General features: G+C 43.9%; 2 long non-coding RNA genes across 4 annotated transcripts in view; both read right to left on the bottom strand.

Annotated features, from left to right (window-relative positions):
- The window catches only part of LOC109268024 (uncharacterized), a 31540-nt gene extending 19800 nt beyond the window's left edge, over window positions 1-11740 (bottom strand). The window contains exons 1-2 of one of the 2 annotated variants that reach the window (XR_002080421.2): window positions 11558-11740; window positions 7274-9679 (exon numbers count right to left, since the gene is read on the bottom strand). This is a non-coding gene — a long non-coding RNA (uncharacterized LOC109268024). Of the gene's footprint in view, window positions 1-7273; window positions 9680-11557 lie in introns of those variants that run through there. The other variant, XR_008420606.1, reaches the window with a different exon arrangement.
- The window catches only part of LOC109268022 (uncharacterized), a 130462-nt gene that overhangs the window by 48244 nt on the left and 54685 nt on the right, over window positions 1-27533 (bottom strand). Inside the window, exon 5 of one of the 2 annotated variants that reach the window (XR_008420605.1) lies at window positions 23824-24020. This is a non-coding gene — a long non-coding RNA (uncharacterized LOC109268022). Of the gene's footprint in view, window positions 1-23149; window positions 24021-27533 lie in introns of those variants that run through there. The other variant, XR_002080418.2, reaches the window with a different exon arrangement.

Below are 27533 nucleotides of genomic sequence, written 5' to 3'. Positions count from 1 at the left end.
TTCCATCCACACCTGACAAACTCAAGGGGCTGGACTGTTAGGATGAGCGAAAGAAAGAACTGGAGTGGGGACAAAAAGGCAAAGAATTACAGAAAATCTAAGAAGTGTGCCTAGAAAAGACTTGTGGGCGTGGCTCATGGAACTGAGAGGAATCAACTAGATCAAGGGTCGGCAAACTTCTACAAAAGGACATACAGGAAATAGATCCGGTCTTGTAGGCCATATTGTCTCTGTTACAACTATGTAATTCTGCTGTTGTAGGGTCAAAGCAGCCATAGACAACATGTGAATGTCTCTGTTCCAATAAAACTTTGTTAACAAAAACAAGGGGTGGCCTGGACTTGGCCCATCAGCCATAGTTTGCTGACCCCTGAACTCGGTAAGCTTGGAAGTCATTGTACAGCTAAGGAAACCACAGCTGAGATTAGAGAAGTCTGTTATTGGGGCACCAGGGTGGCTCAGTCGGTTAACCGTCCAACTTTGGCTCAGGATATGACCTCACGGTTGGTGAGTTTGAGCCCCGCATTGGGCTCTGTGCTGACAGCTCAGAGCCTGGAGCCTGCTTCAGATTCTATGTCCTCCTCTCTCTCTGGCCCTTCCCCTCTCGAGCTCTGTCTCTCTTTCTCTCTCTCAAAAGTAAATAAACATTAAAAAATTAAAAAAAAAAAAAAGGAAGAAAAGTCTGTTATTGACTATTTGAAACATAAAACAACTCTATCCTTATTGCTGTTCCAGAGTTCTGCCCGGGGCCCTTTCCTCTCATTTTATATTCCCTCCCTGGTGAGCCCAATCCAAAGCTCCTCTAGTTTCAAGAAACAGTTACGCATTTGAGCTATACTGATTTCAAAAAGGGGGAATTAATTACAAGGGGCACAAGCTTTGTTACTTATTACAAGCACTTGGAAAACCGGGCAGCTAGCTACTCAATAAATCTCTTCTTTCCCCCATCTCTCAGTGTCTCTCTCTCTCTCTCTCTCTCTCTCTCTCTCTCTCAGCCAGCTTTCCATGTTCCTCTGTGAATATGCCAGCCTATGATCTTGGTGGTCTAACCAACTACGGCTGAGGAAGCACAGTTAGCATCACCCAGACTTGGATTCTGGACTTTACCCATGATGGTGAGGCAGTTTAGTGGGGGTCAGGGTAGAAGGGAAGGGACCAGGCTGGGTACATAGTGCTGCAAGTATCCTACGAGGCCACATGACCTTTCCTGATGTAGGTCCTCTCTACCACTCAACCTCATGCATCATGACTCTTGTGCAATCTTTCATGCCCCAGACATCCTGCACTCATCTTGCCACCCTCTTTCTCTCTTATCTTCCAGCCTTCACCTGAGCTCCTCCCTTGCCTGGGAGCACATTTTCCTCTCAGTGGCTAACTCCTTCTTGCTTACCTCATCTCCAGGTAGGTGGAATTTCCTCCAACCAATCTTCCAAAATAAAGTTAAATGAGTCTCCTCTGTACTCCCCTGCCTTCTGGATCATCGGAGCAGTTAGCACGCTATACTACATACTGACCTACCTTTCCAACAAGCCCATCAACTTTTCAAGGGCTACTTTCCCAGAACTTGTGCCTGTACCTGCCTGGCACATCATCAGTGATCAATAGATGCTTGCTAAACACATAACCCTACCAACTCCCCAGATTCCCCTTCTTTCTTGGTGCCACCCTGCTGACCTTCCCAATCCATCATTCCAACAACGATGTCACAAACTTTCTCAGTCCCCTCACGCTCTGGATCACCACGCCCTACCAGGCCTGCTCATCCTCAACCCTGATTCAATTCAAACCTTTCTTTTCTTCCTGGGCAGCCCAATGCTGCTGGAAAAATTACAGGCAGATGCTGGATGCTACCATTTCAATCTAAAGTCTCTAGTCTCCGTGGAGAAATGAGTGGAATTTTGTAACTTTCAGCTATTTTGCAACTTTCCTTAGTCTGGCACGTTTTCCAGCCTCTAGGCTGCTGTCCTAAAATTTTCTTGGCATGGATTTTGACTTAAGTCTTATTTTCTGGCTGCCATGTTCTGGGCTGCATGGACATATTGGGGGAGCTAAGACAAGACGGTTCTGTGAGGTCTGCTGACATGGGGACTCAGGTTGTGTCCATGGCAGGGTGTGAGACTATTCAGTAGGGTGAGGCGAAAGACAGTGGGATCTACAGGTGCCTTCAAGATCCAATTCAAGATTCAAGGCACAGTGATGTTGACCTAGTAACAGATCCTTAGCCAGTAGAGCATTCTAGGGATTCTGAGAACAGCGAGGTGGCTATCATTCAGATGTATGCTTAAGCCAGCTCCTGAATACTTGTCTGAATACAAGCAAGAAAGAAATAAAAATGGGGAAATATGGCGGTACAGCAGCAGCCACCTGCTGGGGCCACTGGTGGAAACCCACGGTGCCCAGGGGCATTACAGAAAACCCCGACAGAGTGAACATGTCCCTGAGCACATAAAAGATGCTCTGTAACCCCTGAAATAGTTGTGGGGCTCTTTGAGGGGCTTCTGGGTCTAATGAAAAAGGGGATGTGGAGCTGGAGTGACCCAGGTGACCCCACCTCTGGGTGCTGCATTTGCCTCTTCCATACAGGCCATGAGATATAGTCTTCCACAATTTCTTACCTCATTTCCAAACACTAAGCCCAGATTCTGCACCTGCATTCCTGCAACAGGAATGACAGAAATGAGAGGGAGAGAACAGGCTAGAGCACCCATCAGGGGTTGGAGGGCGTGCTGATGAAAAAGAACAAAGGTCGAGTGAGCAGATCTGAGTTGAGGGAGCCTGATCTCAGGGAAACTGAAAGAAAATCCAAACTCATTCTAAACCACCATTGTCTTCCTTTAAAAATGGTTCCTTCTCAGTAATCTTTGTGTTTTCTGGGGCACCTGGATGGCTCAGTTGATTAAGTGTCTAGCCCCTGGTTTCGGCTCAGGTCATGATCTCACAGTTCATGGGATCAAGCCCCATGTCAGGCTCCACGCTCACAGCAAGGAGCCTGCTTGGGATTCTCTCCCTCTCTCCCCCTGCCTCCCTTGTATGTGCTTGCTGTCTCTCTCTCTCTTTCTCAAAATAAATAAATAAATAAAGCATTTAAAAAATTATAAATAATAATCTTTGTATTTCCAGTGACAGGTGCAAGTGCCCAACCCCTAATAAAAGCAAGATGAATAAATGAATGAACAAGTAGATAAATTAATGACTCCCCTAGCTATGGAGACTTGATGTCTCCTAGAGAAAAGAGATTTGAGAATGATAGACTTCATAGCTAAACTAATATTGGCCCACGGACTTCATCTGGATCCACGAATATAGATACAGGAGATGGTGTCTGTCTTCAGCACAGAGGCTCAGAACTCTGAGGAGAAGGAAAACTTACTCAAATTCAAGCCGTGGCCACATCAACACCTCACCATGTATTAATCACATGGCCCACCCAGAAAAGCCATACCTGCCATGGCCCTCTAGCGTGAGGGCTGAGGGCTGAAAGGGAGAGGAAGCAGCAAGGAAAACAGAAGAAGCAGCCAGCTCCACAAACACGAAACCAAGCCACGGTGGCAGCTTCAGTTTGGAAGGGACAGATGACTTCATCTGAGCTGAGGTCCAACTCAGGAAGGGAGAGGGTGTTTTACTTGCCATGATCTTGTCTGAATCCCTTTAAGAGTGAACTGTTGGATCAAAATATATTCCCAGTGTGTGGTTTTCCTGGGCCTGGATGTAAAATGAACTAGGGTTCTTCTTAAGCCATGGCAGGAAAAAAAAAAAAAAAAAAAAGGCTTGGTATGGAAATGCAATAAACTTAAAAGCAGTGGGTCCATTACTTTTTCTCTTAAGAGTGACATTTATCAATAAATATCAGCTTATACCTGGCCTAGACATGTGATATGTAACCATACATGTCACATTTGCAGTGAGAAAGTTCACTGACCAAAATAAAATAAAATAAAACAAAAAATAAAGGAAATCATGCAAATTAAATATTTTCATTATTAGATTTCATTTTCCAGCTGTTTTAACTTAATAGAATTTTTTTCCTTAATTTCAGACTACATCATGCCTTTTGGCTGAACGATGATTATCTTTCCAGCCCAGTGGCCTTTTTCTGTCAATGGCAATTAAATCCACAAAGATGATTTGCTTTCTAACCGTTTAAGGTTCTCGTGTTTCCATCGCGCATCAGAAATTTTGCTCAAGCCAACCAAATTTTGTTAGGTAAATTTTATTTAATAAGACAGGATCCAAATCCCCAAATTAAAATGCAAACATTTTAGGGGCTTGCTAACTACAAGGTGTTTTATTGTGTGATTACTATTATAGGACTTTATACATAGTGAAAAGCTGAAAACCAGATCTTTTGGTCTGTTCTTTTTTGTTTTCTTAAAATTGTTTTTTAATATTTATTCATTTTTGAAAGACAGAAAGAGACAGAGCACAAGCAGGGGTGGGGTGGAGAGAGAGGGGGACACAGAGTCCAAAGCAGGCTCCAGGCTCTGAGCTGTCAGGACAGGGCCAGACACAGAGCTGGAACTCACAAGCTGTGAGATCATGACCTGAGCTGAAGTCGGACACTTAAGCTTAACCAAGTGAGCCACCAGGTGTCCCTCTGTTTTGTTTTCTTAAAGTGTATTTTCTGAGCTCATGTCTCTCTTTGTTCCCATGTAAACATCCGCAAAATTTTTTTAATGTTTGGTACGATTGTGTGACTACATATTTTTTGCATAGGATTTTAAATTTCTATATTTCAAATGATCATTAACTACCACTTAGTGAGCACAGATGAATCTTTTAAAGTGAACAAAACAGATCCTGAGGCTATTTAGGAAAAAAAGAAAACGCATTTTAAAGTTCTTTTCAAACCATAAAAATAAATAGCCAAATCAGAATAAAATACAAAGCTTTGATTCTTCCTTTTTTCATTTTTTCTAAGCTATGTAAATCAACTCTATGTACTGATATACTTTAAATGGGTTTTAAGATCTTAAAACCCAAACTTTCATTCCTCTGACAATGAGATTATATTCATTGAAAACACACACAATCCAATTGATCCCAAACTTTAATATAGAATGTCATGTTTTTCCTACTTGATTTTGAAGAGTTTTGGGGGTTTTTGTTTTGTTTTTTGAGAGAGAGAAAGCACTCATGCACGAGTGAGGGTGTCGGGGGAAGACGGAGGAGAGAGGGAGAATCTCATGCAGGCTCAGTGCAGAGCCCAACACAAGGCTGGATTTCATGACTGTGGAATCATGACCCGAGCTGAAACCAAGAGTCAGACGCTCAACGGACTGAGCCACTTAGGCGCCCCCCCCCCCCCCCCCGCACTACTTGATTTTATTTAGCGGTCTAAATGCAACAGGATTCTACCAATGACCAATGAGGAGCACTTCATGCGAGTGTTCAGAGTGAGGTCTTGAAGTCAAATTGTCTCTGTCCTAAATGCCCCCTATGCCCACAGAAGGAATCTAGCCAACTGGAACTGAAATATAGTTTTTCTTCATCTTACTTTAAGAGATGCCTACATCTTAGGCAATCATAGCTCTCTGTTTGGATTTTTGTATTTTATCTGATTATAAGGCCTCCTCCTGTGTGCCACAATAGAAGTTTTGGCAAAACTAATAAGCTATAATAAAAAATAATAGCTGTTATGTATTAACTTCCTGCCAGGAACTGAACTAAGTACTTCACCAAAAGATTGCGTGTGTGTGTGTGTGTGTGCACGTGTGCACGCACTTCTGGGTATTTAGTTTTCACGACAATGAAAGAAGCTTTATTACCTCCATTATAAAGATGAGAAAAATAAAGCTTAGCAAGTTTAAGTAAGTTACCCAAAAAAATGTCGGTGGTAGAAATTAAACCCATGCCTATCTAATAGTCCATGCCCAGAATCTGTCCCCCAAAGATCCACATTGTATTTGTTGTAAAGTCATTTAAATTTTTTTTTAATGTTTATTTATTTTTGAGAGAGAGAGAGACAGAACATGAGTGTGGGAGGGGCAGAGAAGGAGGGAGACACAGAATCCGAAGCAGGCTCCAGGCTCTGAGCTGTCAGCACAGAGCCCAACACGGGGCTCAAACTCACGAACCATGCCATCATGACCTGAGGTGAAGTCAGCTGCTTAACCAACTGAGCCACCCAGGCGCCCCTGTAAACTCATTCTTAAACTGCTTCTCATCTGAGAACATGGGCCTCCATTCCCAGAATCATGTGTGTAAGGTCTCCATCCATTCTACTGGAAACACAGAGCAAAACTTAAACTTACGAGTTTCAGAAGCTTCTAGAATTTCTCAACATGGAGGTCTACCTGGGCAATGAAGATTACACGTCATATGTGTTCTCTGACAATCACTCATACCTGGGAGTCAAGGGAAAAGAAATAAAATAATAATAACCAGTGCTTACAGCCCTGCAAAACACTACTCCCACCTTGTAGGCTCAGAGGAATCATTAGCTATTCTCGCTGTTTTGGCAACTGATTCCAAACACTGCTCAAACCACAAATATAATAAAAGTTTACCGTCTTTTGAGAATCAGAAAGTGGTTTCACTCAAATCTAAATACCTTTATTGCAGTAGAATCACTGATATGTTTGTTTGTTTTTTAAGGGAGAAAGTTTGAAATTTGTAGTCATGGAAAGGTCTGTTTCTCTCCGTATGGCACTTGCGTGTAATAGAGCACTCTGTGATTATACACAGTGAAGGGCGTTAGAGCACTTCACTAATGTACAGACCCACGTTGATTTAAAAAAAAAAAAAAGAGTTAAAAGGAAGAAAAAAGTGCCACTATTTCAACCAAGCAGAAGTCTTCTTTAATTTGTAAGAAAGAAAAAGAATTCTTCCTTAAAACAACATCTGTGTAAAGCTGTTGAAATGTGCCATTTCAACCACTGTTTCAAATACAAGGGATTTTATGTGACCATTTGTTACAACCTGTAGTTTAACCACCTCAAAACTCATTCTAAACTGTTTACTTGCTCAAATAACATTTGATCTATTTTTTTTTTAATGTTTATTCATTTTTGAGAGACACAGAGAGACAGATCACGAGCAGGGGAGGGGCAGACAGAGAGGGAGCCACAGAATCAGAAGCAGGCTCCAGGCTCTGAGCTGCCAGCACAGAGCCCTACACAGGGCTTGAACTCACGAACCTCGAAATCATGACCTGAGCCAAAGTCAGACGCTTAACCGAATGAGCCACCCAGGTGCCCCTTGATCTATTTTTTTAATTGAACATTGTGTTGCTAAACTGAAACAAACAAACAAAAAGACAAGAGTATCAGGCATAGTGATTAAAACTTTCTTTCATTGTTAAGACAAGGCAGAGGTGAGAGAGCTAGACCATCTCCCACACTGAAGGCACAAAGACAGGAAGATGGAATCTCCGAGAATTTCCAAAATAGTAATTGATATATCTTGCCCATTTTTGAAAATTGAGAATTTTCAAAAAACTATTAAATACGAATTCATATATTTATTTCTCATTTGTGGAACACACGGAAACAGCTTCTTTGATAATATAAGAAAGGAAAAAGCAAAAAAACGAATTTCTAAAAGTCATAAATATTAGTGATAGCTTTTTCTCAACAGTTTGGAAATTTGGATTTCTAATAGGGAAAAAAACATGACCTGAAATAATTTAAGACAAAGTCCATTTTGGGGGTGCCTGGATAGATCCATCGGTTAAGTCCAACTTTTGGGTTCAGCTCAGGTCATGATCTCACGGTTCATGAGATAGAGCTATGCATCGGGTTCTGCACTGACAGTACAGAGCCTACTTAGGATTCTTTCTCTCCCTCTCTCTCTGCCCCTCCCCCACTCACACTCTTTCTCTCTCAAAAATAAACATTAAAAAAAAAAAGGCAAAGTCCATTTTCACTTCTTATCATCAACCAAAGGAGTGTTCTCTAGGATCACAAGTGCATTCTGATTTATGATGGAAACAATAGATTATCAATAATAATGTTACCAATTAGTAAAATCAACCCTAAGCCAATACTTTACTAAATGCTTTATATTAATAATCCCGTTTAATTTAATTCTCTCTTTACATATGAAGAAACATGCTCATGAGGGTCACAGCAGCAGAGGGAACACAATGTGCTGGTAAGGCCATCTTTTTGGTTTCTTTAAGATGTGTAGTCGGCCTAGTAGTGTAATTTTATGGCTGACACAGGCAGTAACAACCAATGGGGAGAAAGAAAGAAGGCTCGAATCTAATAGGCAGGATGGCCACTCTTCAAAGAGTAGCATGGTCATGGCCAACCATGTGTCACATTTTATAAGATCTCCAGGTCAGCGAGAAACAACTGATACTGCGGAAACGCCAGGAAGTGAAAATTTCCCACAATTCCCTTATTTACATTCCCTCCTTCTTCTTCGATTAGGGCACTTGGGATTGCTTTCAGACAAACTGTCCATGAGGTCTAGGCCATTCAGTCCTTCACTCACTCCAGTGGGACTATCTGTTCACCTTCTTTCCACCACTTATATAACCCACTATCTATAACCCACTTCCTCCAGGACCCAGCTCTCAGCTTCCAAAAAGCCCCCTCTGACCTGCTATTTCCCCTGCTGAGCCCTCTTCACTTCCCTCTTTCATCCCGGTGCTTGGAATCTTGCTTCCCCAACCAGAACTAAGTTCTTCAAGGACCAAAATTCTACTTCTATTTCTTCTGTCACTCCAGGTACCTGCTAAATTAATGGACCAATGATAATTTTATTCTCATTCAGGTTGGAGATGTGGAGTGCAGAGGCTCTGACTTTCAAACCACACTAATCTATTAGGATACCCATGACTCAGGGACTCATTATACTGCTTAATGTATTATTCAGTTTATTGATTATATTTTCCATCTGTAATAAATGTGTCCTCTTCCAAAAAAAATCTCTCTGTAAGAATAAGATAACTCAACTTCACTTAAAACCTGCCATTGGTTTCTGTGAGCTACTTAAGCACTTCCTTTTTATTATGAGCTCAGAGCAGGAGTCCATCAAAATTCTTATCTATGAATGAACGTTCCTAACTGTATCACTCTGGATTTTGACACGTCTCACTAAGTAATCCTTCCTACCCATCTGTATTCATTTGGCTAACCTATGCTGTGATATCAAATAAACCCTGATTTCTTGGTGGTTTGTAATGTAAATTAGGTTTTGCTCATACAAGTCCTTGTTGTGGAGAGCAAAGTTCTCCTCTACCCAGTCACCATGGCAGTGGAAGAGGGCAGATGGAGGAGGGATGATTGCCCCCACATAAGAGTGACTCATGTCTCTTCTGCTCAATAATCCATTGGTCGGAACTGGTCACATGGTCCCAACCCACTTGCAAGGCAATATGGAAAATGACGAGAAGTACCCAGACATTAAGTAAGCATTTATTAACTGTCTATGTCACACCATCCTTCAAGGCCCAACTTAAACGTTTTCTCTTCCACAAAGTTCTTTCTGATCTTCCTCAAAGTCCCAACATCCCATAGGCCCACATCCATGCCTTTCATAGTTTATAGTCTCTGCCACAGGTGGAGTGTGCTTGTTTTTCCACACTTTCCAAACCACAAGCTCCTTGAAGTAGGGGGGCTATGTCATATTCAGCTCTTTAAGGCCCCTTTTATAAACCCAGCACAGCTCACGAATCTTTGCTGAGTTCACAAGAATCAAATAGGGACCGAGCAGTATGGAAATCTAAATGCACCTTTGAGAAAACAGAGGGGAAAAAAGGAACAGAAAAGTTTATTGAAATTCAGAAGCAAAAGCCCCTCTTCAGAAAATCCTTCCTCATTTTCTCATGTTTCGTGGGCACAGCAAGATGGCATCATTTGAAAACACTGGCCATGACTGAACGATATATTAAAAATTTCTTTTATATTGGCAGCTTAAAAAAAAATGTTCCTTTGAACAGTCTCAGCAAGGCAAAGCTCTCTCTCCCAACACTTCTTTAAAAGTTAGAAGGCAGCTTTCTGCCCATTCCAAATCGCCAGAAGTAAAGTATCAAGTCATAAATGCCCCCCAGTGACTGACTGGGCTAGCTGGTGTGGGGTTTTTCCCTTCTACTTTGCAGAAAGAAAAGACAGTAAAACTTCCTTCAGTGAGCTGCCAAGGTGCTCCCAGGCCATTGTGCAGAATCATTGTCAGGTTAAATTAGGGAGTACAGACTCCATGAGTGTAAAAAAATCAATACTTGATGGAAGATTGCTCCCCGGAAAATCTGTTTTGATTCCAGGATTAATTCACAACCAAAGGCTTCTGCAAAATGACATGCCATTAGTCAGAAAATGAACACATTCTATCCTTGAAATTGGATGGAAATATGTCAGCTGATTGACCCATTCATTCTCCTCACTCTCTGGGCAGAAAGAGTGGGTGTGGTAGCAATGTGAATTAGTGCCCCAAACCTGGTCCATTTTCAAAACAGGGTAAAAAAATATTTTTTTTTAAAGTCCAGTGTGAATTGGGAGTAGTCTCCAGGCCATTGTTGGAGAGCTATTGCAAATGTGTTTCGTCAAGGCAAATGCATTTGTCTGGAAGGCCCAACTCTCCTGAGTTTTCTAAGTCTCAGAATAAACCCTACTAAGAATCTTAAAATAAAACAAAGATTTTCCCCCAAAAGCAGTGACCTGCAATATTAATGACAATGTAATGTCTTTGTCACACACAAAGTAACAGTCCTCCCTCTCCTGTCTGTCAGGTTTCTTCAGCTAAAAACTTTTGCAAGAGGCAAGTTCCAACTCTTCATTTGTGCTAATGTCTTTGGTCTTCAGGGCCTTTCCTGACTTGTGCAGTTAAATCTGCGGCAGGGATGAATTTCATTCCATAGACTCGAATACACATAGATATCATTCGCTTTATTTCCCTCCCATAAAATTAAATCTGATTCCAAGGCCATCAGCATTAGAAATGTCTCTCCGTGCCCAGGGTGATGAAAGGCTCCAGGAGCTTTGACAGAATAAAGGTGCAGGGACACCCTTCTGTTCCTCTGTCCATACGGATCACCACAGAGAGCTTCAGAGTCCTCGAAAGCGGGTGGTTCTATTTCACTTAAAGACAGAAAACCTTGCCAACCTTGGAGTTCCAAGGCTGACCATCAGGATTCCCAATCCTCCCAGCTTTCTGCCATCTTCCCTACAAGACACCCACCTCTCTCCTCCCCCTTGAGCGCCCTCCATCAGCTCATCGCTGCAAAACCAACAGAAAGACAAGGGGTTGCTTTCAAACAACGAAGCTTTCCATTCTGCTTGGCTAGGTTTTTGGAATGGGACAGGAAAAATTAAAGGAAGGTGAAGCCCACTGAGGATGTCAGTAATGCCGGCATTCACAGACACACCTTGAAGGACTGATGGTGTCCGTGGCATCTCCACCAAAGCTCCGTGCCCCTGCCCCTGCCCCTGCCCACGACACAGGCTCATCTCCCAGGGCAAAAGGACATTTTCATCTGCTTGCTGATGTACCCTGGGCCCGCACTGTGGCCGCTAACAGTGTCAAACATGCTGAATGTGTGGAACAGGAGGGGGGTCATGACATTAGATGTTTGTATTCATTTTGCTGGGAGAGGAATCACCAAGGTGAAGCTCACCTCCTTCTTTGAACGCCTTTCCCTGCAAAAACCAAAGACAAAGGCGGCAGCCACACAGCTAACAACCAGGCAGCGGAAACAGTCCTGGCAGGGGAGGACCTCGGGGCTCAGCCTCATCACCCATGGTGACTCCATTAGAATCCTCTTATTCGGAAGTAGGGAGAGATGGCGGGAGGCTGTCTCGCAACCCGCATTTAAAAAAAAAAGAAAAGCTTCAAAACTGCTGTGCTGTCTCCGGTCCTCCAGATGCTCCTGAGAGCGCCGTGTTATTCCAGCCTAACAGCTCGCTCTCCGGACGACAGCCCATGTTGACAATACTCACTGTTCAGAGAAAAAGAGGACCTCTGAGAATCAAACAGATGCTAGCACCCAACGGATGGCACACGGCCCGCAGTCCCACATAAGGCATCTGATTTCCATATTTCAATTTGCTACAGCAGCCGGAGCCCTTGGGGCCCCCAAATTAGTGACCCCGGGTACAATTATGATAGCATGAATCTGCACTCTTTAAAAAGGTGGGGATGATTCTACAGCTGAATAAATAAACTAGATGACTAAGCAAAGCTACGTGAGAACGCTTCCCCACCCCTGCCTTGCAACTGGGAAGAGGGAAGTCACATTAAACACCAACGTGTTCTAATAGCACATGGTAATCGTGTTTATTCTTGTGCACAGTTACACGTATGCTAGGACTAACACAAAATAAATATAAGACTTCTGAGCAAATGAAAAGAGAACCCTCGATATCTAGCCTCTCTGGATGTGAGAGAACAGTTACAACAGAAGTGGAGACCATAGTCTCTGAAATCTTTCCCCAAGCAAATGAAGATTGAAGAAGTTGGCATTGTAACTGATTATACCAAAGTATTTTCGTTTTCATACAGGATCCTCAATACCAGGGCTCAGAAAGTCTCTCTTTTAGGGGTGCCTGAGTGGCTCAGTCAGGCATGTCTGACTCTTGGTTTCAGCTCAGGTCCTGATCTTGCGGTTCATGAGTTCAAGCCCCACATTGGGCTCCATTCTGACAGCGAGGGGCCGGCTTGAGATTCTTTCTCCCTCTCTCTGCCCCTTCCCTGCTTTCTTGCTCTCTCACTCTCTCTTTCTCTCTCTCTGTCAAAATAAATAAACTTAAGAGTCTCTCTTTTATTTCTACTCCAGAACATCACCTTCCCACATTCTAGAAACATAGCTAGCCCTAGCACAGCAAAATGTAAGGACTGAATAAAGAATCTGAAAACTTAAATTCTTCGGTCAGGCCATCCACTGGCTCCAGAATTCGAAAGTCTTCTACAACATACAGGACTTCTCTGAACAACAGGTGATTAGGAAGATTTTTTAGACCATGGTCTCAGAGCTCCTGGTATTCCCTTCTGCAAACACACTGATGATGTGGTATTTGTATATGCATTGAGGGAGAGGTGTTTGAAGTAAGTCCTGTGGGGTCTCCAATGTGGTCAATCTTGAAAAGTAAATGGTCACTTAAAACAATGATTATATCCCCTCTGACTTTGTCAGCTCTAAGGTAACTTGATGCCAAACTTCTCGGTTGACTAGTAATGTTTGCGGGCAGCCTAAATAACAGTGCTTACACATATGCTTTGTTTCTATTAAACCAAACCAGTCTCAAAAAAACGTCAAAAGGGAAAGAAGATATTCAAGATATATCTTCAACTAATTCAAAAGAGTCTCCTCAATCACTCTAAAAGGAATGAATTCTTTCCAAAGTATATAGTGAGAAGGTGCAAGTTTTAGGACTCGCAAGGTGAAAGGATGTGTCTTAAGAAACTCCTTGCCCACTCTTGAGTAATGAGTGCCCCAATATGTCCTATGGAAAAGTCACTGATTTATTTGAATCACGTTTTCTGGTCTGGAGTTTCATGTTAAGCACTGTTTTATAATGGGTTACAAAGGTGTAAGCTCTAAAAGGGGAGAACAGGAAGAATAGCACAAAGCCAAAACTCCATGAGGAGAACCCATCAACCCACCCACCTTTCCTTTGCTGGCCACACTCAGATAGTCGGGGATCATGGAGGCCACCAGAGAGCTACCACAGAGCCCGCTGTGCATGCACCAGCCAGTCTACACAAGACACACAGACACACAGACACACAGACACACACGTGCACACACACACACACACACACACACACACACACAGACACCACTCTATGATGCTTTCTCAGCTGTGGAAACCAGTCACACAACTGATGTCAGAACTGAATTCCACATTGTCCCAATCCTGGCACATCACTCCAACCTCTATTTTGACTCAGAGAGTTCTACCTCTTCTAATTCACTCAACTCCTTTCCCTTTGCCAGTGTCCTTTCCCTTCCCTCCATCTCAATAGCACCAGGCACACTGACATACACTGTTCCTTGCGGCCTTTGCTGGAAGTGGAAGCATGAAGCACTAGGGAGGCTTAATGTTTGGAATCAAACTGAACTGGGATCAAGATCTGATTGGGAGACCCCTGGAAGAGTTACCTAAGCGTGCTTAGCTTAACTTTCTGGCCCGTGAGCCATCTGAGACGTCTTGATTCAAAAGGATGGACTTGAATGCTGCTTCATGGTAGATGCTCAGGACATCCTAACCCCCCACCCCCTGCACTTTGAGCCCTTCTCCACATCCTCCCAACCATACGGTGAGCTCCTGAAATGGAGTGACTACTTCTCTCATTGGGCACTTCTAAGGGAGCATGGTGTGAGTTGAAGTGAATGATAATGCATTCAAATCCAAGCTCTCCCGCCCATCCGCCATTCCTTTCCCTACCTGTGAAAGTTTGAACAAGTTACCGGGTCTCTTAAGTCCCAACTTCCTCAACAAGCCAGGTTGAAATAATAGTCATCTCACAGGGTTGATGTGACAACCAATGACATATAAGTACCTAGCACATTACAGGTGCTTGATAGGTGTTCCATAAAAGAATCACCTTTTTCCTAATAAATGTTCTTTGATTTTGACAGGCTGTGTCTAGGTAATGCTTCTGTCTGCTCCTCAGTACAGAGAGGGATGGGATTCGGTCTTCCAGTCTTGGGTCAAAACTTCTTCCAAAACATCATCTCTCTTCATTCATTTAACACTGAAGCTTCCTGACCCAGAAGAGAGCAACTTGACAGTGTATACAACAGTCCAAACCAAACTGCTAGAGCAATTCATTGAGTCAAGAAAGAGTTAATTTCAGGACTTAGCATGAATCTCCATTTTTCACTTTCTCTTCTCCCGAGACTCATCCTCTTTAGAGGACGCAACAAGGAAGGAAAAAACTTTCCAGAAAGATCATTCATCTATTCATCATGCTAGGCACTGAGAAAGATGTCGAGATTTATTTAAAAGGCAAAGAAGGCTGGATTATGAAATTCCATAAAGAAAACCTTGAGTAAGATCTTACCACCAAACCAAAGTTCCCTGAAGAAGCCAGGACAGCAAAACTTTGAACAGTGATCGGATTTCAGTTTTGAAGTTCATTTAGGCATTTCTTAAAAGAATTAGTTTGTGGGCTCTTCCACTTTGTCTAATAAAGGACAATGAACTTTATGTGACTTTCCATCAGACTTTGCAGATGTCATTCGCAGGAGTTAATGACTTTTTTTCTCTTCGATTTCACCTCGCAAGAGAAAACAGAGCTGCACTGGAGTTTTCCTATAGCAGGGTGACTGGTCAATACCTTGCTACTTGCTCTGTCAATGCCATCAAAATATTGTTTAATAATTTAGGAACAACATGTAATTTTCTTCCCTAGCAAGAGCAAATTAGGCACTTACTAAATAATTGACAAAAAATACTTAATTCTAGGGATGTCTTGAGGATTTGCTGTTATTCAAAAAGAGTTTAGAATAAAATTTTCCTTCAACTGTTCAACATGTTACTCTTATTTTCATGTCTGGTCATGAAAACTATATCAGAGTTTGGTCCCCCTCCCACCCACACACACACCCTGATTTCTTTACCTGAAAGTGGTCTACAATATCTGTAGAGGGTGTATATGTGCTGCCTATGGTCAAGATCACTGGGAAAAAGTGGGCTGGGGCTTGAATGAGGTTAGACAAAGCCCCTCTTCTTTAGGCCTATCCCAACTAGGGTCACAAATGCAAGATACCAAGAAGTTTTGATCCTTAGAGCTTTAATCTCAACTAATGAGATGCTGTTACCAAGGACACTCAGGCTTGGAATCCCTTTCTCCTGGCCACCTGCCAAAGCAGGAGCTTCCTCATCATTGGGCTGTCAGGCTGAGATCTATCCATGCAGTCAAGCTCTCTCTTGAACATCCCATTTGCAGGACTCTGAGGCATCTCACTTAACTACTGAAATGCCCTGAGTAGACTCACAATTCATAGGACAGCATATTAACCTATAACTTTATAAGTTAAAATGGTAGGGAAAGAGTAGTACCAGGTGTTCTGTTCCTATTTCAACAGTCACTTCCCACAATGTTCTCTTCTCAGTGTACTCTCCCAAAAGGACAAGTCTTGGAATAATGTTTTAAATTAATCAAACAAGAGGGTTCCCTTTCCCTCCTCCTCCGCCGCCCCATTTTCTCTTTCTAGTATTTCCCCATTGGCCTAATATCAAGGGAATGGAGGAGAGCGCCAGCCCATCTCTCTGATACCACCCTCTCCCCACCTGACTCCTGACCATCACAGCTTCTCTAGGAGTTGACATTTTCTTCAATGCCCATCATGTGCTGAGCACTGTTCTGGCCCCATGAGCAGCATGAGTGAGGGGTTGCTCAGAATCCTCAAACCCTGGTTCAGTTATAGCGACCCAAAAGTTATCTGGGTTTTTCTAGGCACTTCCTTTATGGATGGTGATACACACAACCAGAATTTCAGCAGAGGATGATGGCCTACCAATGCCTAGCTCTTTTTCTATAGGGTGTCATGACCAAATACACACATTACAGCAATCGAGATAACTAAAGAGTAGTTTAACCTTTTCTTGAATCTCTCAAGGAAAATTAACACTCAATAGCACTTCTTTAAAAGTCCTGTTCTTTTTTCCGCTTATTCTCACACATCCTATGCCCTTTGAAAGCACTCACTCTATACACCTCCTTGTCTCAACTCCAAAGTCGTCTTGGGACCTGCCCCCATCCATGCAGGCTTTGGCTTTTGCTCCTTCCCCTTCCCTCCCAACCCCAGTCTGATCTCTTTCCACCCCATCTCAAAAGCCTGTGAAGCTGGCTGGCAAAAAACAAAAAACAAAAACAGAAAACAGCATAGGGCAACAAATATAAAGCTTACATTCTAGTGAGGATATACAGAAAATAAATAAATGAGCAGTAAACAAAAACTATCAGATACAGTGTGTTTTTTGATTAATATAGTGCCACAAAGAAAGGAGGAGATGGTAACGTGAAAAGAAGAGCTTGGGGTGGAGGGACCAGGGTCACATGGATTAGGAAGCTGGGAAAGACATTTCCGAAGATGTGTGGACTAAGCAACAAGAGAAAGCTGGTCTTGCAAACATCAGAGAGAAATGTTTTCCCAGAAAAGGCAATGGCTAGAGCAACATCCCGAAAGTGAAAATAAGCTTGGCATGATTGTTCTGGTGCAGCAGAGGCAGGGAGGGGTGCCGAAAACTAATTTATGGAACAGCTGCCTATTACCTCCCCCTGAAGCCTGAACATGGCTGAGGTGGAGTCCCTGGAAAAGGGGACTGCAGTAGACCTGCAGACCAACACTCTCTTCCCCACCCTGTAGAGGGACTATCCTACCCAACCCATTGAACTCAGGTGGGGGTCACATGACTAGTTGGGGGCTGATGATGTGTGAAGCTTCCAGGCAAAAGCTTTTAGGGCCAAATTACACGTCATCAAATCCTTTCTCTCTCCCCCCTGCCAGGACACCAACAGTGTTCCAGGAAATGACAGCTCTCTTAGATGGTCCTGGAATGAGGGAGGCAATGATGAAGAGAAATACCTTGGCCAACCCACTATGGCAGTAATACAAGCAAGAAGTGAACCTTTGTGGCTTGAATCACTGTATCGGGGGGTTATGTTACTACAGCATAATTTTGCCCAGCCTGATACAGAGTCCTTGGGAAATATCCTAAAACTACTCCAGTTCTAAATAAAAGCAGTTATCCACAGGCCCCTGGGTGGCTCAGTTGGTTAAGCATCTGACTGTTGATTTCGGCTCAGGCCACGATCTCACAGTTCATGGGTTTGAGCCCCGTGTTGGGCTCTGCGCTGAGAGTGTGGAGTCTGCTTGGGATTCTCTCTCTCCCTCTCTCTCTGCTCCTCCCCTACTCTCTCTCCCTCTTTCAAAAATAAATAAGCATTTTTTTAAAAAGTAGTTACCCAACTGGCCTCCCAGAACATCTCCCAATACCCAGCCACGATATCTCTGAGAATTCTCAGGGGCTACTGCATGTGGCTCATTGAGGAGACTACCATGAGTTACTTTCCTTTCTCTCTTCCTCTGTGTCTCCCCCACTCCATTCAAGACTTCCTCTGTTATTCTGACAGCCCTCTGTCAGAGGGACGCCATTCCTGCCTGCGAACACTGTAGCTCCCTATTTCCACCACCACTTCCCACCAGGGTCTCTGTACTGGCTATTGTTCAGGATTTTGAGACACAGGTGAGAAGACTACCTCTCTTCTTTCTTTGTGTGTTACTCTGTTAGAAGAATCTGAGAACAGCATTACCTGTGTCTTAGAAATTTTAGTGGAGCTGGCTCTTGTGGTTGTTATTTTTTTTTATGTTTATGTATTTATTTGGAGGGAAAGAGAAAGCAGGGAAGGGGGTAGAGAGAGAAGAGAGAGAGAGAATCCCAAGCAGATTCCATGCTATCAGCACAGAGCCCAATGTGGGGCTTGATCTCTCAAACTGTGAAATCGTGACCTGAGCCAAAATCAAGAGTCAGGCGCTTAACTGGCTGAGCCACCCAGGCACCCCTCTTGTGGTTATTTGTAGCTTCCCACCCTCCTTGCCCTTCATGGGACTGAGCCAGAAGGCAGAGCCAAGAGCCGGGCAGGAGGCCTGACTCAGATCTGCTCCCCCCTCACAAGGGAAGTTTCATCCCTTCCAGAAGGCTTGTTAGTTCCTCCTACAAATAGTATTCTAGGAAGCCTACTCCGCTAGAGGAGAACCCCCAGAGGGGATGAGAACTCAGGCACCTAAGAGCTTAGCCTCCCAGATCTTCCACTATGGGAGCATATGGACCCAAAGACCCAGATGCTGTGCTCTGAAATCCATCACAGTGTTTGCCAAGGCCACACTTCCCTTGGGCGCTCCAGCCGACAACTTAGCACCGCAGCTAATTCCTAGGTAGGCCTCTCCTAGGAGATTCAGGGACCCCCTAAAGAACAGCTTTGGCTCAAGGGCACCCACAGAGCCGAGCTAAACTTTGCTTAGACTGCAAGGAGGTCTAGGACATTTGCATACAACCATCCCTCCTTCTCTTCTTCCCACAGGATCAGATTTTCCCTGTGGTCTGACGGCTCCCTCATCTTCAACCAGCTCCTTTCCTGCCTTCTCTCTCACACGATTCCCCTAGTAAGTCATCCTACTTTTAATCCTGTCTTGACATCTGCTTCTCATCAGAACTCAGACTAATACACCCTGCTACACGACTAAATATTTAGTGACAGAAGTTGAATTATCTATCAGGTAGGGGAAGCATAGCAATGTTGTGAGTTTGAAACTCTCCAACTAATTAAAAAAAAAAAACGGCAATCATTATTCTGGAGAAACAGATACTGCAACTGGAAGAAAACCTTTAATAACAGAATAAATGTAGATTAAAACAATAGCAAGATATCCTTTTCCCCTTTCAAATTGGCAAAAATGAAAAAATATATATGTATATATCATTCAGCTATGAATACAGGTGACTCTCCAAGGCCACTGCCCTTCACACAGAGACTCAAAAATCCAGGCATCATCATCTGGAACATAAAGCCTCAAAAAACAGCAGAAAAGGAAGAGAAAGCTGGAGGTTTTCACATCAGCAATTAAATGCTTTGGCTGGAAAATTACACAAGTCACTTCTATTCACAGTGCATTAGCCAGAATCAGTCACATGGACCCACCTACCTATAGGGAGGGAAATATCCATCTGTGTGCCCTAAAAGAAGAGAACTAGACCTGAGTGAGCATTAGACAACCCTATTAGAATATTTAGATTGTATTTTATGTAATGGTTTAAAGAAATTGCTTTTTCCCCAACTAAAATGTTCGTCCTTGATCTATACAATGGTCTTTATAATTTCTTCCTGATACTTTTATTCAGCCTCATAGAATAGCATTTTTTTAAATTTTGATAAAGAGAGAGAGTATAAGAAGGGGAGGAGCAGAGAGAGAGGGAGAGAGAAAATCCTAAGCAGGCTCTGGGGTGTCAGTGCAGAGTCCTACTCGGGGTGTGATCTCACAAACCGTGAGATTGTGACCTGAGCCAAAATCAAGAGTCAGACGCTTAACCAGCTGAACCACCCAGGTGCCTTCAAATAGCATTTTATAGCAAAGATCCAAGTTTCCAGGATTTTGGAATAGCTACTCATCTTCTGAATTGATGGAGCCTGAAGAGGTACATCAAAATTTAAGTCATTCTAAGCTTGAAACAGTGAAGAGACAACAGTGACTGTCACTGTTAATGTATGTTTTGGGTATTTTGGCTCTTTTAAACATGGAAATTAGCCCTCACTCCTGTGTTCCCCCAGAATCATCTAGGAACAACCAAAGGAAAACCACAGGATTAAAAACCTAAACCAGGAAGGGCAGGATCACCCACTGAATATCTGTAGGTCTTCTTGCTGTAGAATCCAACTAAGAGCTAAAGGCATTTTGATGGTCAGGCAAGTGTAGTAAGTAGTCAATTAAGCAACGTAACTAGGTCTCTATTCTCCTGATTTTGACTAGAACCTTTAGTATGCCAATAGACGTTATGAATTTCATAATGAGAACATTCTATGGAGCGTTTGTCACACTTCCTTGATCTTGGAAAAGTCTTGACATATTGAGAAATCCTAACCTTTGGCATAACACGGCTGAGGAAAGCTGGCCCCGAAGAGAGTACTGTGGGACGCTGGTTCTCCTCCATAGTCTTCCCCCACATGGCCTCAGTGGCGTTGTTAGCAGCATCACAGGCTATGAGCTAAAAGCCCACACAGGTTTTGTGATGGTGAATTGTCCTCCATGCTTCAGTTTTTCCTAGGTACCTGGCAAACACCTCTCTCCCCTCAGTTCCCAGCTGGTTCGCCCAGGCTGGACCACATCCACGTCCACATAGGGATCACTGAGCTGACTTGTTCCACTCCACACCACTCATTCTGAAGGAGCTGACGTGTGCTAGATGGTGCGTGTCTCTGGGTTGAGTCCCAGCCACACCGATGACAGTCTCCTCAAAGCGAAACTCTCAGAGCTGATCTTGGATCAATGTTGCAAGATCACTTAACATCAGGCTGAAGGTTAAAAGTAGGGTGTGCCCGTGGATAAATGGGCCATTTATGAGATCGATTCACAAAGAGATTCAAACATCCCAAACTTCAGATCCATACCCAAAGCCCACACACTACTCAGGTATCTATCATTCTCAGCCGGCTGATCATCTATTTCCATGGCAACAGTTTGGCAAACCTGGAGCGGTGCTGACAAGGAGCCATTGTCAGAGAGGTGACTCCTACAGAGAATACGTCTTTGAGAGAGCTGGACTTACCAGAACCCGAAGCTTCTCCGGAGAGTTTACAGTCTCTATTAACCACCACCTGTTTGTCTTCAAATCACTATCACTAAACAAATAAATTTGCCAGGACACGATACATATTTTTAAATTTGAATATAAATACCGAGCTACGTCCTTCATCTGTGTGCTTATCTAGGTTATAATCTTGTGTAAAGAGGATGCAGGCGTGGAGACCAGAGTCCTCATCGCTAACTTGGAAAGCTGGCCACCCCTCGGCACCCCCGTTTCCTAGTCTACAAAGCTTAGGGCCTCGCAAGCACTCCGGCCGCCTCACAGGGGCCACACATAAGAAGCACACCCATGTTTCACAAGTGTGTATGTGATTCCCCGGCCCCCAGGAGCTGTTCCAAACACAACGTTTTTATTTGTTTATAAAGCTTTACGAATGGGGGGAGACAACGCAGGTTAAATGGAAGGAAAATGCACGAAGTTTCTCTCTTCTACCTCTTATCCTACCCAGAAAAAAAAAAAAAAAACATATGAAATTACTAGCCTAACACAGAGTTGGAGCCATGTGCCCCTGCAAAGGCAGCTGGTGTGTGGAAAGTCATTTCTTAATGACACGGATCTAGCAGAGGGTGCCACAGTGGGGTGAAGGCCTGGAGACTCTTACCTTCTGGCTGCTGTAGGAGCTGCAGAAAAGAATTGGTAATCTCCAAAAGGAAAGAAAAAGTTATAAAAATAAAGTTACCATTGCAAGAGGGCCGAATGAAATATCTTAGGTAAACAGGCCTTTGAGTGTGGACAACAAGGACATGTCCGAGAGGAATGACCAACTCCACGATGCTACACAGACCTGCTCCCCAACACGCAGGATTGCTATTACCCTCCTGCCCCCCCCCGCCACACACACACACACACACACACACGTGCACACACTCACTTGTGCTCACACTCATACACACATGCTTGCTCACACTCATGTTCACTTAGCCTCATACTCACACACATTTGCTCGTACTCACACATCCAAACACACACGTACTCACTCACTCCCGCGTCCCGCCCCTGCTTCCAACAGACCTGAGCAGGACAGACGTCACATCAAGCCACATTCAAAATAGTTTCAAAACCAAGTTCCAGACTCTTCCCTTGGAGTCGCTTGACGTGGCTACATAAAACATCTTCTGTGCTATGGAAGTGCCTGGAGACACCAGAGCCTTCACATTTGGGCAATAGGTACAGTGTCAGATAAAACAACAACAACAATCCAGATGGTTCAGCTAATAGAGTCACAGCAGTAAGCCCTATATCCTACCAGGGGCACCACGGTTACCAAGAGAGAAGTAACAGCCTCAGGGTGAAGCAAGGCTCTGGCTGTTTTCCACTAGGAAAACCTCCATGGAGCTGAATGTTCTTCACTTCAGAAAATTGCTCAACAAAAACAAGTGAAGACGGGAGAGGAACAGAGGTGGGGAAGGGGAGCTGTTGGCCACAGAAGGGGTTAGAAAATCATCAAAGACAGCTGACGCACAGAGGTAGAGACACGGAAGCCATTTATCTGCCTAGTAAGGAGGGACACCCATTACCCACCCATACCCAGTACTGCTGGAGGATGTGCCAACATTTTCTAGAGTTACAAAAGTAAAACTTCCGTAACTTTCATACTGTCTATCACGGCGGAAACTGGAAAGCTTGTGTGATGTCATACATCTTCACTTACTTTTTTTTTTTTTTTTTTTTTTTTTTAACGTTTATTTATTTTTGAGACAGAGAGAGACAGAGCATGAACGGGGGAGGGGCAGAGAGAGAGGGAGACACAGAATCAGAAGTAGGCTCCAGGCTCTGAGCCATCAGCCCAGAGCCCAACGTGGGGCTCAAACTCACCGACCACGAGATCGTGACCTGGGCTGAAGTCGGACGTCTAACTGACTGAGCCACCCAGGCGCCCCTTCACTTACTTTTTAATTGAGGTATAGTTATAATAGGAAGTTCATTCACAAGTAGTATAGATGGGACATGATTCTCGAAAGGAGGAACAGGAATTAATAGTTAAGTCTCTCTTGCCACAGAGGCGTGAATGAATAGTGATGCATGCATCTTGCATGCCGACGTCACGCCTCACTTTACATTATTTTCCCTACCCTCGTTTCCTAAGCCCGGATCCTAATGGCTTTTCTAACACTGTATTTTGTATTTATTGTTGCTGGTCACATTTAAATTATTCTTAAAGGCTTGAACCATATTGCTTATACTTATTTGTGGCTTAAAACAGACTGCTCAATCCCTTCTGGTTAACCTTGGTTATATTCCAGAAGGGTACAGTGAATGTCCATTCATGACGCCACTAAGTCCGCTGCCAGAGGAAATATGACAGTGTTTCTCAAAGGACAGGTCCTGGACCAGCAGCCTGGGCGTCACCTGAGAACTTAACACAGATGCAAATTCTCAGCTGCCCCCTGCCCAGACCTAGTTCTTTGGTTTTCTATCTCTGCATAACAAATTACCACCAATGAAGCAGTTTCAAACCACACATGTGTGTTATCTCAGTTTTTTGTGGATTAGGAGGTAGGGTTAGCTGGGTCCCCCGGTTCAGGGTCTCACCAGGCTAAAATCGAGGTGTTGTGAGGGGCTGTGATCTCACCTGAAGCTTGGAGTCCTTTTCCAAGTTCACTGGTTGTTGAGAAGATTCAGTTCCTTGCCTTCTTGCTGGCCATCAGCTGGGGGCCATTCCAACTCGTAGAAGCTGTCTGCTATTCCCTGCCAGGCAGCCTTTTCCAGACACAGCAGTTTGCCTCCTCAAGGCAGCAGGAGATCTCCCTAGCTTTGAATCTCTCCAGTCTGGTGAGACAAAGTCATGGATAAGGTAACATCATGATGAGTGTCTCACCACCTTTGCCATATAACATAACCTAGTCAAGGGAGTGACATCTCACTATACTCACAGGCCCTGCCTAGACTGAAGGGCAGGGGTTTACACACGGGGTGCAAGCTGGAGGGCCCTCTCAGAACTCTACTTGCCTCACCATGGAATCAGAATCACCAATCTGAGATCCCAGATGGTTTCCCCATGCCTCCCCACTCTTCAGCATAAACTGAGAAATTTAAGGATTTGTGCCAAATGAATGCCTATTTAGTCCTTCAAAAGAAGCTTTCCTCCACGAAAATATTCAGCTACCTTGAGTTTCTCAGGTACATCCCACTCTATGTGGGAAATCAGACTCTTCATCCTGATGGCTGAAAGACCAGATCAATCATGGGGTTAATTATACAGATCACTTTCCTGGCTCCTGTAGGCATAAAGATTATAGATGGCCCCATATTTATGTAGCCATTGTTAAAAATTCAACGGCAACATTTATTTCAATGAACTCCTTTGGCTATGTGTTCAACAAATGAACTAAGGGACTACATAAAACATTATCCCTATTAGTTCAAATTTTCTGACTCCTTAAAAGCTTCCCGTGACTGAAGGAAAAATGCATCTGTCATACATCCCCTGCCATTACAAATACATTCATTAAAATACAAATAGCACAATAGGGCACCTGGGTGGCTCAGTTGGTTAAGCGTCCAACTCTTTTTCTTTTTTAATTTTTGTTCATTTTTGAAAGACAGAGTATGAGTGGAGGAGGAGCAGAGAGAGAGGGAAACACAGAATCCAAAGCAGGCTCCAGGCTGTGAGCTGTCAGCACAGAGCCCAATGTGGGGCTTGAACCCACGAACTCCGAGATCATGACCAGAGCCAAAGTCGGACACTTAACCGACTGAGCCACCCAGGCGCCCCAAGCATCCAACTCTTGATTTCGGCTCAGGTCATGATCTCACAGTTTACGGATTCCAGCGCCACGTCAGGCTCTGTGCTGACAGCTCAGAGCTTGGAGCCTGCTTCGGATTCTGTGTCTCCCTCTCTCTCTGCCCTTCCCCGCTCATGCTTTGTCTCTCCCTCCCTCTCCAAAATAGATAAAACATTAAAACAAAATATGAACAGGGTGACAGTAAGTGAGCACTGGTGTTTGCACACACAGGCGCATTGAATATGGAGATTTTTTAAAAGATTTTTTTAATGTTTATTTATTTATATTTAGAGAGAGAGAGAGAGAGAGAGAGAGAGGCAAGCAGGGGAGGGGCAGAGAGACAGGGAGAGAGAGAATCCCAAGCAGGCTCCATGCACTGTCAGCACAGAGCCTGATGTGGGGCTCGATCTCACCAAATGTGAGATCAAGACCTGAGCTGAAACCAAGAGTCAGATGCTTAATGACTGAGCCACCCCAGGCGCCCCGAATGTGGACACTTTTTTAATAACACATTATGTTTAAGACTTTACAGGTTTTTTTTAAATGTTTACTTATTTATTCTGAGAAAGAGAGAGAGAGAGTGAGCAGGGGAGGGGCAGAGAGAGAGGGAGAGAATCCCAAGTAGGCTCTGCACTGACAGCACGGAGCCTGATGCTGGGCCTGAACCCACCAACTGTGAGATCATGACCTGAGCCAAAACCAAGAGTCCGACCCTTAAACTACTGAGCCACCTAGGCGCCCTAAGACTTTATAGTTATTAACAGACCCGGATGGTGTATACAAACTATCAAAATGCCCCTTAGATGGCAATCAATGTCTTAAATGTTTTCTGAGAACCTTCTAATCCTGAGCGCACACTGCTGCTGGGCACTGTCTGTGGAGAGGAGCTGGGGCCTCTGCCCTGTTGGAGTCTGAGTGGACAGGAAGGAGGCTGATGTTCCTGGGAGTCGTCGATAAGTCGCTGCCCAATTTCCAGCCCCAAATCTCGTCCCAGACCCAGGTGGTTTTGTAGTACAACACTAATCCACATTAGTTTCATACTAATTCATATTCGATACCACATCTTTCCCACAATATCCTCAGGGAGGAGAGCTCAGAGTTTACTGACAGACAAGGAAGTCATCTCTGAAAGGAGAATAAAAGATGCTCTTTTCAACACCGTCTGCAGTGGCTTTGCCCAGACACCACACAAGCCTGGGTGGCATCATCTTTCCCGGCTGACCGGGTGGCGTGCCTGTGCCCACGCTGTGGTTATTGAGCCGCGTGCACTTAGGGAAGGTGGCTGGTGGTACCCACCCCTGGAGAACGCACACAGGGTGCTGTCACTGCCCTGTCGCCTGGTATAATGGCATCTCTTTGTAATCACCAGATAGTAAGTTGTGTCAACAGAAGCCGTTGTGCAAAAGAGTGAAAGGGCTCACTCTGCTAAAAATAACAGCCTGAGGCATCACCAGGAGAGAAGTGTCTCTGCCTATTGTCCCGATGGTTAGGATAGGGTCCCCCCCCCCCATCCTACTGTTTGTCCTTGAAAATTCACTCTGAGAGGAGACCCACAGGCTCCTGTCTATAAGGACTGGAGAGACGGGGACTCTTGTGGGGAGCAGAAGCACCGAACAACACAGGCCCCAGTGAGGTGGGGTAACACGAGCCAAACAGAGAATGGAACATCTTCCTCTTTATCAGAAAGGGAAGTACCAGTACGGACTAGGGAAGGGGAATCCTTACACTCATTTTGTCCATGAGATATTGATACCCACAGAGATTGCACCACAGCAAATCATTCGTGCCAAGAATCACACTTTGGTTTCCAAATACTGAGTTCATTTTTCTTTTTTTTTTCTTTAAGTGTATTTATTTATTTTGACAGAGAGAGACTACGAGCAAGAGAGGGGGAGAAAAAGAGAATCCCAAGCAGGCTCTGCATGGTCAGTGCGGAGCCCAATGCGGGGCTCGAACTCACGAACCATGAGATCATAACTGGATCTGAAATCAAGAGTCAGATGCTTAACCAACTGAGTCACCCAGGTGCCCCCTCAGTTTGTTTTTCTATATGATTTTCCCATCTTAAATCTTATCATAGTAACTAAACTTAGTGTGGTAATCATTTTGTAATACATGCATATATCAAATCATTGTGTTGTACACCTTAAGCTTATACAATGCCATCTGTTAATTAAACTAATGGGGCGGAACTCTCTTAGACTTCAGCCTACCTGAGCACATGTTTATAGAATCCTTTTGAGGCCTTGAGTGAAAGATACCACAGAAGTGTGAAGTAATATATGTTTTCCTATAGGAGCACCTGGGTGGCTTAGTTGAGCATCCGACTTCAGCTCAGGTCATGGTCTCACGGTTCATAAGTTCAAGTCCCACATGGGGCTCGCTGCTGTCAGCACGGAGCCCACTTTGGATCTTCTCTGCCACTCCCCTGCTCATGCTCTCTCTTTCTCTCTCAAATATACATAAAACATTTTTTAAAAATATGTTTTCCTATAGAATCATTGGTTGTCGTTAGGAAGAGAAGTTTATCTTAATCCTATTTCTTACCTTAGAATCA

This window comes from Panthera pardus, unplaced genomic scaffold, assembly GCF_024362965.1.
Source record: "Panthera pardus isolate Hobbes unplaced genomic scaffold, ASM2436296v1 HiC_scaffold_8, whole genome shotgun sequence".
In the NCBI taxonomy this organism is placed as follows: Eukaryota; Metazoa; Chordata; class Mammalia; order Carnivora; family Felidae; genus Panthera; species Panthera pardus.
This window is presented reverse-complemented; position numbering and strand designations above follow the sequence as displayed.